Here is an 11,791-nt window from a genome sequence, read left to right as displayed (position 1 = left end):
CACACACACACACACACACACACACACACATGGTATATGTAGATGTACGCGTCTGTGTGAAGATGTTTACAGTCACACTCGAGCACCACTACTGCTATGTTTCCTGAGCTCTCCCACATGATGTATCACTCTTGACACTCCTTACCGAACTGCCGTAACCACGATCTTCATTGTTTTCCTGACTGTCGGGCTGTCAATCTATCCTATCAAACTCTAGCTGTCAAGCCCCTTTACTATATTTCATTGTCGATCACATGAAAAACAGCAGGTATATTATAGCTCCGAGTAAACATTTGCAAATGTTCACACACACTGAGAGGACTCCACCAACTCGCAGCCTCTGAGTCAGAACACTATTATACACTCATAGTTTGATAGTATATGTAATTGAGCTGCATTGTGGATATTACAGTCTTCCAATCCAATTAATATTTAATGGGCATAGTTGTGGAGGCTAAGCGCATTGTGTTGCAGGATGGATGTGCATGCCTGGGTGCTGCAGAGCAGAAGGCACAACCACAGATTTGTAGGTTTCGGTGGAAGGGGTGGAAAAGGAGGCAGAGAGGCACTGACTGGGTTGTAGACATGGAAAGCAGAAGTACAGCGCTGCAGTTCATCCATCAGAGGTATTTGAGTATTGAGTATTTGAGTAGCAGAATCCTAGAACTCCTAGAATCCTAGAAGTTTTGGGAGTGTGACTGGGAGAGGATGGGTGCTGTGTACAGGGGAAATGACAGAAGTGAAGATTCAGCCAGAGTTTTGGACGAGTTGGACGTTTCTTTGTGAGTTTTGCGAGAAGTCATACTTACAGTATTCCAGCCAGAAGACATTTTGAGAGTATAAACTTGCAGTCCCTGAGATGTTTCTTATGTGGAACTGGAAAGACTGTGCACGGTGAGTCTAAATATAATAACATGTTTAGTTTTTTTCTGTCATGGCTCGACAGCGAGCCAAAACAAGACTTATGACCACAGTTTTGAAACAGATGGAGAGACATGGAATAACCAAAGTTTAAAAGTTAAGAGACGTTACAGAGAAGTGCAATAAAGTGTTTGGGTGTGCAGAACTCAGTGATTAATGGGCATGCATGCAGGCAATCTTAGGGCTCGAGTGGAAGCCTTGGGCATGGAGTAGGACAGAACAGCTTTCCCACCCCCGCAGCCTGGAGGGTGAGGCTGGTGGAAGGAGCAGCCAGCCAACAGTGGTAGCCTGATTACGGTGGAATAATCCCAGGTATACTGCCAGGTCTCAGCTAGACCATGAATGTAAAGCCAAGGGAATGTACACTGACAAGAGTCCAGATCTGGGTGTGGCCAGGGTTCCGTATTATGAAGACAACCCTCGTAAACAATACTGTCAACTAGGGATATGGAGACGGTATGGAGGAAATCCAATATCACAATGTTTTTGACCAAATACCTCAATGTTAATATTGAGGTAACTAATACACATTGGTAACATTTTGTAAATGTGGTAGGGGAGTTAAGGGGGATCACTGATGGAGCAGGTTAGGGTGTATTACCCACACCCACCCGACTCGTATTGAGAGCAAAGCCGCACTGCCCACCCCTCAAAAATACGAGTTAAACAGCCACCCAAACCCGACCCACAAACTTTATGCATTATAGCAGCACAGTTGTCGCGACTGAGCGACGCGGTGCTCGCTGTGGTTGTGTGAGAGAATGACAGCGAGAGGTGAAGAGATTGTGTAAACTAGACTACTGCATGCAATGACCAAAGTGCAGCCCCATTGTTAACCTGTCATACATGCCATCCCCTACTATCAGAGAGAGAGTGTTGTTGAATAAGTTAGTCTAGTCTACCTCACTCATTGATTATTCATCTGACTGAGGTCAGGAGCCTCCACCAGGCCTAGCTGCGCCGTGTTGCAGCAAGGCGGCCCCCAGAGCTGATGGCGGCCGCTCGAGACGACGCTCTTGTTTCCACCAGATGCGACGCAGCGCATTTCAGAAGCGGCTCTCACTTTTCTGTGAATTTATAAATCTACTGTGCTGTCCGTGTTGCTGAAGTATAGCGAAATGGGTGAACCGTCTCCTTCTGTTAAAAATGAACAAATCGCCTACTGGTTGTATGCACATGGTGAGCAGTAGTGACAGCTTACAGGAACATATTAGGCTGAGAGTAATGCTGAGCATAGATCACAGGTTCTGCAATAATTAGACAGCACCAGTGGGGACCATGTCGACACCTGGGGGAGCAGCCAGGTGCAGCAATCAATCCAGTTACAGTTGAAGGGCACAAGGAGGGGAAGTTAGCCAAGTGTGCTTGTGTGGAGCTAAAAATCATGAGGAGTTTCTGTTTGCGGTATAACAGGTAAAACATGCCTCTAATCATCAATTAAACCACTAAACTCAATGATGCAGGAGTGTGGACAGTCTCCCTGCACACATGGGGTTAGAGGTAGGTTTCACGTGGTATCACAGGACTAACACGCATGGACAGACAAACACATTCACACCTACAGGCCGCGTAGAGTTTCCAGTTGACCTGACCTGCATGTCTTTGGATAGGAAAGCAGATTAGACAGATTTGGCATGACAGCAATAGAGAAGTGACAATCCTGCAAACCAGTGTCTCCTTTATCGTAAAAGACAGTAGAGACAGTTATAGTAGCCAGTTGGACTATTGTATGACGCATAAAATTTAATGTAACAAGGAAATGGGGAGAAAGGCAAAAATGGTATAACTAGACATATATAAAAGATCCAAGCATGGATATGGGGATGCTATTCGTGGGGATTCAATAGCAAAGACGAATACTGGATTGCAATAGGTGTTTTTTATGTTCAGGGTGACATGGATACATAGATGTTAGAAGCTTAATGGGTAATTGAGTCGTGGATAATTACGTTTTTATTACTTAAATTAGGCATTAAATCAGGCAGACAATCCCGTTGAGCCGAAATGAGCAGCAGCACGTGACAGGCATTTAATTCTCAGCAATCCTTATAAATAGAAGTCGCGCTGTTGGTACACAAAACCTTCAGTGTTATACCTACAAAGAAGTTGGCGTACACATGCTGAACTTTCTAGAAGGGTCAATGTTTACAGAGCAGACAGGATCAAATATTAGTTGCGACTGCTATTTAAACAGGATTTTATTGTCGGGAAATGAGGCGTAGTCTTTCTTTGGATACCAATGGGACCCTTGAAGTGTATGTTGTTGACACACATTTATTACAACCCTGAATAGTTCATGTCCCTCTGCACCGTGCAGCTTTCCATCAAAAGGACTCCAACAGTTTCTCTTTCTTTCCCTTTATTGATGCTACCTCTCTCACTTCTCTTCACCCCCGACTCTAGCTTTCTAATTATCTCTCTCTGTAATCTCCTGTAAGGTTGGGTCTGTGCTGTCACCTTTTACTCTCACTTTGTCCCCCATTGTTCCTCTCACCCACTCGGCTATCTATGCCTTTGCTGTCCTCTCCTCTCTTCTTTTCTAGTTTTGCCTCACTGTTACCCATGTGTCACCCCCTCTCTTTTATTTCTTTGACCCACTTTTCTCCTTGTTATGTTATTTGTCTTTTCACACCTCTTTCCCCCCCCTCTACTAACCCCCCCCCTTTACTCTACTTCACTCTCTCTCTCCCTCCCTCCATCCTCTCTGATTTCCTTCCCTCATCTTTACTCGTTCACTCACCTTCCTTTTTCCACCCGCTTTTCCTGCTTGTGGTTCTGGGCAATGTTTCACCAAGCATATTGGCACAGGCTGGTGGTCGATGAATTTCGCTTTGATTACACACACGCACACACAGGCGTATGTGCGTGCACACTCAGACCTGTTAGGGATGGTGGTTGATGAGCAATGCCAGACTCTCAGCATCTATGCCCATCAGAGCTGCTCAAGAAACCTCATTAGGCTTCCTGGCCACAGCATGGCACACGGTACGATACTTGCCAGCCAATTGGAAGTCCGGGGGCCACACACTTCTCAACATCGGCAATCACAAGTAGTGACTAAGAATCACTGATCAGACCCAAGTTCAGCCACTCCAGTCTTAGGCAGCGATCCCATTGGATGCCTCAAAACCAAGGTGAACTGCGATGCTCCCGACCCCCTGCAGCTGTGATTCGGGTCGCACTGACGAGTTTTATCAGTGACACGAGTCTCGCTGTTGCTAGGCAACGTGTAATCAGCTGTGTGCCTGCAAGATACACACAGTAACTATCGACGGCATCTACATGCAGGCAATCGAAAAAACAGATACAACAAACAAATATAAAATATAGCTGGAGCTCCAAATGCCTCATTAGCCGCATACCATTAAGCTGTCTGTGATGGTATCAAGTACCTCCAGTTTGAGCTACTTGGCTTTTCTCCTTTGTTTTGTTGTTGACAGTTAAGTTTTCCATAAATTGTTGTACATCATTGGCTAAAAGTGAGCTCATGACCCCAGGTAGTTCAATTCTTCTTGTCCATTCAAGCGTGACTTCAGAGTTTAGTTGTTTTAAAGGGGACAATGATGACCGGGTGCTCCAAAAGTCAATAAAAGTCACCAGAGGACACGGTGGACTCATTTGCATTATGATTATACAGTATTTGCCACACCGGTCCTGCTCTCCCCAGGTGCTTTAGCAGAGAACGGGGCGGCGCTGTGTGTATGAAGTGCTTTGAATCTAAATTATTTGGACCAGACAGGTACAGAAAATAGTTTGTGCGCACCAACATCAACACATCCGGTTCTTATGATAGCAAAGCTGTGGGGAGATCTTTAATATAACAGAGGCATCAAGTTAGCAGCAATGGTTAATATGCCCGTAAAGACCTTACAGTGACCTCCATCAGATTCACACCTCTTCCAAGTGTGTGTTTAAACATGTGGGAGTGCATGTCATGGTTTATGTGCTTATAATATTTGCAACATTCCCCCCAGGCGACTGCTGTAAATAAGTTTGTTTTCTTTCCGAATTTCTTTGTAGTGAAATAGGCAAGAGATGACTCAGTCCCAGACATTGTTATATATTCAGGCCTTCAGCCACATTGCTATGCAGCGGAGATGCCCTGTCTGAGGTATTGTAAGTCTAAATATTTATCGAGTTACAGACGCGCACAACCCTGTTTGATACTCGTGGGTTGCAGCAGGTTACTGTGTTTGACTGCAGTTATTCAATATAACATCAGCCTAATGTTCGATAATTTTGCAGTCGTGCAGTGACAGGAAGATTGGGAGCTTTGTGAGCCCATTAGTTGTGCAGTGCATCACATTAGTGTCCTGCCTCTCAGTGTGTGCCTCCAGCAGGGACGTCCAGGATGTGACATCCAGCCAGCTGGTTGGCAGTTTGCTGCAGTGTGGGCTAGATTGACAACTGGAGTGACGTAAGCTCAACTTTGGTCCGCGCCGTCTTTTTTTCATCAGTACAGCTCCAACCCCACCCCAACTGTCACCACCGGAAAAATAAGAAAAAAAAACTTCCCTTCCTCCCCCTCGTTCTCTTTCTCTCTATATGGTCTCCAGACCACAGCAGCGTACCATCAATCCAACAGCTGTCAGGGTCCATTCAGCCCTTCCTGCTGCTGGCGTTCTTAAGCACCAAGTTACATAACGACGAAAGAGGGAAGAAAGGACCAAAGGGAGGGCAGAGTGTTGCACAAGGTGAGAGATGAGAGTAGAAGGGAGGTCAAAGTGAGAGTGAGACAGGGAAAGGACAGAAGACGGAGACAGACGGGGAAGGGGAGCCGACGATGTTTATGCCTGCTGGACTTCATGAACCCACATATTCAGCATTATTTTGACAAAGGTCCTGATTAGGCTGAAAGAGATCAACCTGCTTATTGTTAACATAGGCAACCTCCAAAGTTCAAATACCCACACAGTTAAAAGCAGTTTCCTATTCATATTTACTGAAAAGAAGAAAAAAAAAAGCTAGATTTCAAGGACTTGGCACACATCGGCAAACACCTATCAAATGTACACAAACACGTATGTAAATGTAACTAAGAGACAATGTTACTTACAAAGTAGTTGACCATTACTACAATAAGCAAACAATATGCAATGCTCTTTTGTCTCAGCCTTGTTTTTTGAGTAATTTCCTGCACTTCCTGCCCAGTCCAATAATTCACAGCATTAATTCTGACCCCTAACTTTATTTACTTGTTTTGTCCTGTCCTCTCCTGTTCTTACGTTGGGGAAATTACTATCCTGATCGGTAGCAGATTTACTGCTACTGTATATCCTGAATTTTAATGTGCTCCCCTGTACCATATCGTATAAGTTGAATTTCACTTCATAAGTGAGACGGCAGTCAGAAAATTGGGAGAGCCGTATAGGGCAATAGTTGGGAGAAGCAGGGAATAGAAGAGACATAAAGATGGAAGACTGCAACAAAGTCAAGATGGAGAGAGGGAGGATGCTGCTCCCAGCTGTGCAAAAGACTCACTTCCTATGGGGATTGTGTATTGATGAAAACCTCCCAGTTCAAAGTAAAGGTTTGCTTTGTCCTTGAGACACCAGACTCAGGCTGCAGTTTCACCCCTTGTTTGATTGTTGCAGGTGTTTTCTGCAAAGTGCCTTCAGCTGATGTGGGAGACTCTGCTGTGCAAAACCTGTCTCTGAATATTCAATGATACTTCCTGGGCAGGAGCTAAGGAAATTATAGTTTCTCCAAATGAGCTTGATGTACAGTCTGCTGCCTCTTCACTTAAAAAGATCTGTTTTAGTCTGGCTCCTGGGTTTTTGCACCTTGCAAACTATACCTTTCTGTCACACTGGGCATACACATATGAATGACTGTCTGTTAAGATAAAGGTAGACCGGATGGTTTGGGCTCACGGTTGGGAAACGTCTAAATACCATCTGTGTGGCTGTACTGCACTGCTGTTATATCCGCTCTGAACACCCCGGCGTTTCACACTCTAAAGAACCGCAGCATTACTTTGTTCACATAGTATGTGGGTGTCAAAGAAGATAAAGAATTCACATTTACAAACTTTTACCCCTAATTTGACTGTGAAGAAACTTTTGGGCCTGTCTTACACCTTGCTGCAGTTTGTTCCATTCTCTATGATTAGTTAGCTTTAGTTTGTTTGAGGGGAGGAAAAATCAGGAAATAAATCCTCCACCAGCTCTCGTCTGCCAGTATAAAAACGACATTGGCAGGCAACAGCAATCGTTGTACAGGGATGTTTTAGGGTTTTAAGGAGCTCTTTTATGCAAACTTGGCCATTACCACATTGCTGTGTTCTTCACTGCCCAATAAAAACTAAGTTTGCAGGAGAGGCCCCCTTAAATCTCTCCGATTTACCCAGGTCTATATGTGTGTGTGTGTGTTTAGGACTGTGTGTGTGTGAGACTCGAGAGTGTTTGCACACACACACACACACACACACAGGCCGTTCTGTGACTGGAGAAGAGGCAGCCTGCTTGCCGCAGAGCGTGTACTTGAGAAAGGACACCTGAGTTTGTAAATCAGACCTGCTCTCTTTCTTTCTGCACCTTGCGGTCTGTTCTAATGTGTTTTTAATCAGCTTCTCATTCTTTTTTCCGCAGTCTTCTCACCTTTTTCTGAATTTGTTTACTCCTCTCTTTTATTGTGTTTTGTCTTTTCTCTTTCTCTGTCTGTCTGTCCCTCTTGTGCACTCACACATACACCGCCCCAGCTTTTATTTGCATCTGACTCAAAGGTGTATGTTTGGGGGTGGGGGGCCCTGGGGGGGTTAATAAGTCATAATGAAGAAAAGAAGTCAGGATATTTTGACTTTTAATTATATTAAAAGTCATAATTTGATGACGATAAAGTCATAATATTTCAAGACAAAAACCTACCTGTCCTATAGTTTGCTGTGTGTTACGTTATTCCTCTGCTGGTAAGGTAGTGTCCCATCCAGACCATCTGACAGACACAGAACCCCGTTGGGTCTCTGGAGCCTCATTACAGAAAATCCTTAAGTTTCAAAGTTAGGAACAATTATGTCTTCCTATTACAGAAGCAATTCCTAAACTCATGGCTGTGTCCTATCCCACCTCAGACCTGCTATCATATCGTAACTTGAGAAATCTTAACTATCCCTGTAAATTTGATTCTTCAGTCGGCACTCGTCCCGTCATGTCTGTATCTATATTTAGGATGTACCAGGGGGCTACGAGCAATTATATCAACAGCTTTCACTTGTCATCATGGACAAAAAAAAGATGGGCATTCAATTTAAGCCGGAGGCACTAATCGTGTCACCTGTTTATTAATTTATTATTTTTATCGTCTTGGCAGTCCACTCCGGTGCAGTGAAGAAGTGCCAAAAACTGCAGCTCATCCAAAAGCGAGTCAATCCCCATAAACCAGCAAAAATGGTTTCGGTCTTTATAGCTAATATCCCTGTTCATGACAACCGGGACGGGGGCTGAGTTATATTAAAATTCACTCTTTCAATTATATTAAATCTTTAAATCAGGCATAGTTAAGGGCGTGGCCGCTTTGAGTGACATGTGGGTGCAGTCGCAGTTCGCTTGCTGCTAGCTTTCTGCTATGCTGCATCACCCGGGCCCGTCTCAGCTCCACCGACGATCCACCTCTTTGCCCATTTTTGGATTAGGCGCCAGTTAGGCGAGACATGTGTTGCAGTTATTTTGAATTTAGGACTTGATGTATGCCATCCTAATTCATGGTTCCTAATTTGGACTTTCCCTGAGTTAGGATGGTTCCGTGATAGCTAAACTCCGATCCTAAGTGCAGTTATCAAACTGTCATAGGATCTTAGACCTATAAGTGTTCGTAATGGGGCCCCTGGTCTCTGGATGAGACAATGTTCGGGGAAGCGTCTTGGGGCTGCTCTTCATCAAAGGTGGAAAACCGAAACCAACAGAAAACACTTCTGATCAGGCATAAATCTCACCATTGTGCCACTTATTGTGCGCACGAATGTTGACTTCACCACACTTCCTATAAAGTGCAGTTTATAGCCACTTCCCCATGCTTTTAAGTGGAAAGCATCCTGCAGTAAGGAAACGGTCCCTAACAAAGGCAAAGGCGTCTATGAGCGAGGGGGACGCAGAGATGGTAAAAAGCAACCTATTCTATTATGACCTAATTCTTGAAATCTCAGATTATTATATTATATTGCGGTATAGTTGACAGACTAGAATCCCGGCTCTTTGGTTAACTTGTGTTTACTCCAGTCCTCCCACAGGACTCCTGCAGCAGCAGCCTGCACTATCTGTCAAAGTGGAGGCTCAACAGTGCTTCTTGTTTCCGTTTTTATGGAAGATTGCAACCGTTGCTTTTGAGATTACACACTGCCCCATGTTTGCCGGAGGCATTGTTGCGTCTGTGAGTCGAGTCGTGTACAAGCGGTTATTCAAAAATAAAAGTCCTCTGCTACTTTCAAGTTTTTATTAGGTAGAGGGGGGGTTGGGGGGGTTCCCCCGTGTGTGTCCCCCACCCCGGAACCTACGCCTATGCTTGATTCATTTGACGAATTGTTTACGTTTTGTCTTTCCTCCATCCAAACTTGGATCAGCAGTGCCCCTTTGATACAGAGCATATGCTTCTACAACCAACTCTTTGTACTGTGCCTGGTAATTATTTCTTTCAAAGTTGTCTGCCAATTTGTATCTTACTGTTCTCGCCTTACCTTCTGTTGTTTTCTCCAATGTCTGAGGGTGGAAAAACACTACAGAAGAGCTTTAGCCCTAATTAAGCCGTCCCACATAAACCTACACCACCACGGTGGATATTCAACACCGTGGCAATACCCTTATGTTTTTTCACAGCGCCCCTATGTTGGAAATTTGGCTGGAATGGAAATTCTCACTCCTCTTAATTAGATCAAGCAATCTGCAAGAAGTCTTGTAGTGTTTATGCACCCATTAGTGCCCATTAGAAAGCAGAGACGCACTCCCCGAGCTCTTTAAGTAAGCTGCATAGACAACGACATACTGTTTGATGTTTTGGCGGAGCGCTGTGGTGGTTCTTTTTTTTTCTCTTTTTTTTTGTGGACATGAAAGGACATAGAGACCGAGCTTTTAAAGTGCAGATTGTTTGGCTGTAATTCAGGTTTTTTGAAAGCCATACCAACAATGAAATGAGCGTGTCAGGAACTTCTTCTGTGTACTGTATGTGGGGGAACACAAGCATCAGAGACACGCAGCATGGACAGATTTTAATCAACAAATGTAGCAGTCTTTTGTAGTCATCATTTGAACTGGCCTACACATAGTGTATGCCATTAGAGATTAAAAAAAAAAAATAATAATATAAGAAATATACCAACTACAAGACATTCCCTCTGCTGTATCTTTAAAGTAAGACAATAAATATATTTTTCTCTATTTCCTAATCATGATTATTGATATCAAGTACACAAAGGTTCAAAGCAAGGTTTACCCTGTTTACTTTTTGTCTTTTTCTGCTGCTCTTGGGACGTTGTTTACTTATCATATTTACCCCAACCTGTACTCAATACCGCCTCAGACTAAATTAGAGCCCAGCACAGTCACAGCTAAATCCTCATAGAATCCTTTCATACTTTGAAATGCAAAAAAAAAAAAAGCTAGAAATAGCACTTCGCAGTAAGATATTAAAAGTCTGGCAGTGTTCAGGGGCTGGAAACTTTCACAAGCCATTGCACCAACAGAATTCTCAAACCACATGATATAATTAGTGTTACACTCTGCGTGAGATATACTACATTATTCAATATAATCCGCCTGTCCAATTACTCATTGAAGGTGTGTATTTCTTGTACTTAAATTAAAGCCGATACCTTAATTTGTCCTTTTATATCCAGCGCATAGAAAGCACTGAGCCAAATCATCAGTACGACACAATTCATGATGCTCAGTGTGTACTACAAAACACATAAAGGTGTTGTAAAGTGCAACACATACTAGCAGTGTTGCATCATGTTGGACGTGTCCAAGTACACGAGTTGAGAATGAAGGATCAGCAATAAGTCAAATAACTCCTCATTTCAGTGTTTTGTTTTATCTGTAGGTGCTTGTGACACAATCACACATCCCAGCTAACAGTTCTGTGTCCAATGAGCATCGTTTGCAATACACAAAGTGTTCCACTTTCTCTCTCCCTTCGCTGCTTTAATGTGATTTCAGGTTGAAATTCTTATGAATAGAAAACATTTCATTGAATTAGCATTGCTACTGTTATACTGTACGTATTCAGTTAGCTGTAGTCTGGCTAATTACACTTCTACTACTACTTTCACACCAAATTTCTGTTGACAGCCTTGACACAGTAATTACATTTAAAAACTAACGTAATATACATTTTCATGCACAGAAACATGATCACATTCATACCCATGAAAGCACTTGGGCATCTAAATATATGTACACAGACATGCATATTGACACCCATGTTGCATGCAGTATGTGCAGACATACAATTACACCGATACATGCTCATACATAAGCGCAGCACATACAAAAAAACAAAACACACACACACACACACAGCCATCGTGTCGGCAAACGTCAACTCCGCTTACTCTCCCATGAGCTTCAGTGTCGGATGAGATTGTGCTACTTTATTGAACATTGCACACTTGGTCCCGTTGTGATATTGGGTTTGGGTGCGTGTGTGTGTGTGTGTGTGTGTGTGTGTGTGTGTGTGTGTGTGGGTGAGAGAGAGAGAGAGAGAGAAGGGGGACAGTGTTGAGATATGTTGCATAAGGGGGTGCAGTGGAGTGTGAAAGAGAACAGGTGGCTCCTGTTTCTGCCATCCAGCTTTATGTGGCATCTTCCCCATCATGTGTGTGCTTGCATATGTGCGTGTGTGTGTGTGTGTGTGTGTGTGTGTGTGTGTGTGTGTGTGTGTG

The 11,791-nt window shown here is 43.7% G+C and overlaps 1 protein-coding gene across 4 annotated transcripts in view; it reads left to right on the top strand.

The window, feature by feature from the left end:
• ccser1 (coiled-coil serine-rich protein 1) overlaps positions 1–11,791 on the top strand; it is a 103,852-nt gene that overhangs the window by 86,611 nt on the left and 5,450 nt on the right. The window lies entirely within an intron of this gene.

This window comes from Anarrhichthys ocellatus, unplaced genomic scaffold (genome assembly GCF_004355925.1).
Source record: "Anarrhichthys ocellatus isolate YVR2014 unplaced genomic scaffold, GSC_Weel_1.0 scaffold17, whole genome shotgun sequence".
In the NCBI taxonomy this organism is placed as follows: domain Eukaryota; kingdom Metazoa; phylum Chordata; class Actinopteri; order Perciformes; family Anarhichadidae; genus Anarrhichthys; species Anarrhichthys ocellatus.
The sequence above is the reverse complement of the archived record's forward strand: the minus strand, read 5'-3'. Positions and strand labels throughout refer to the sequence as shown.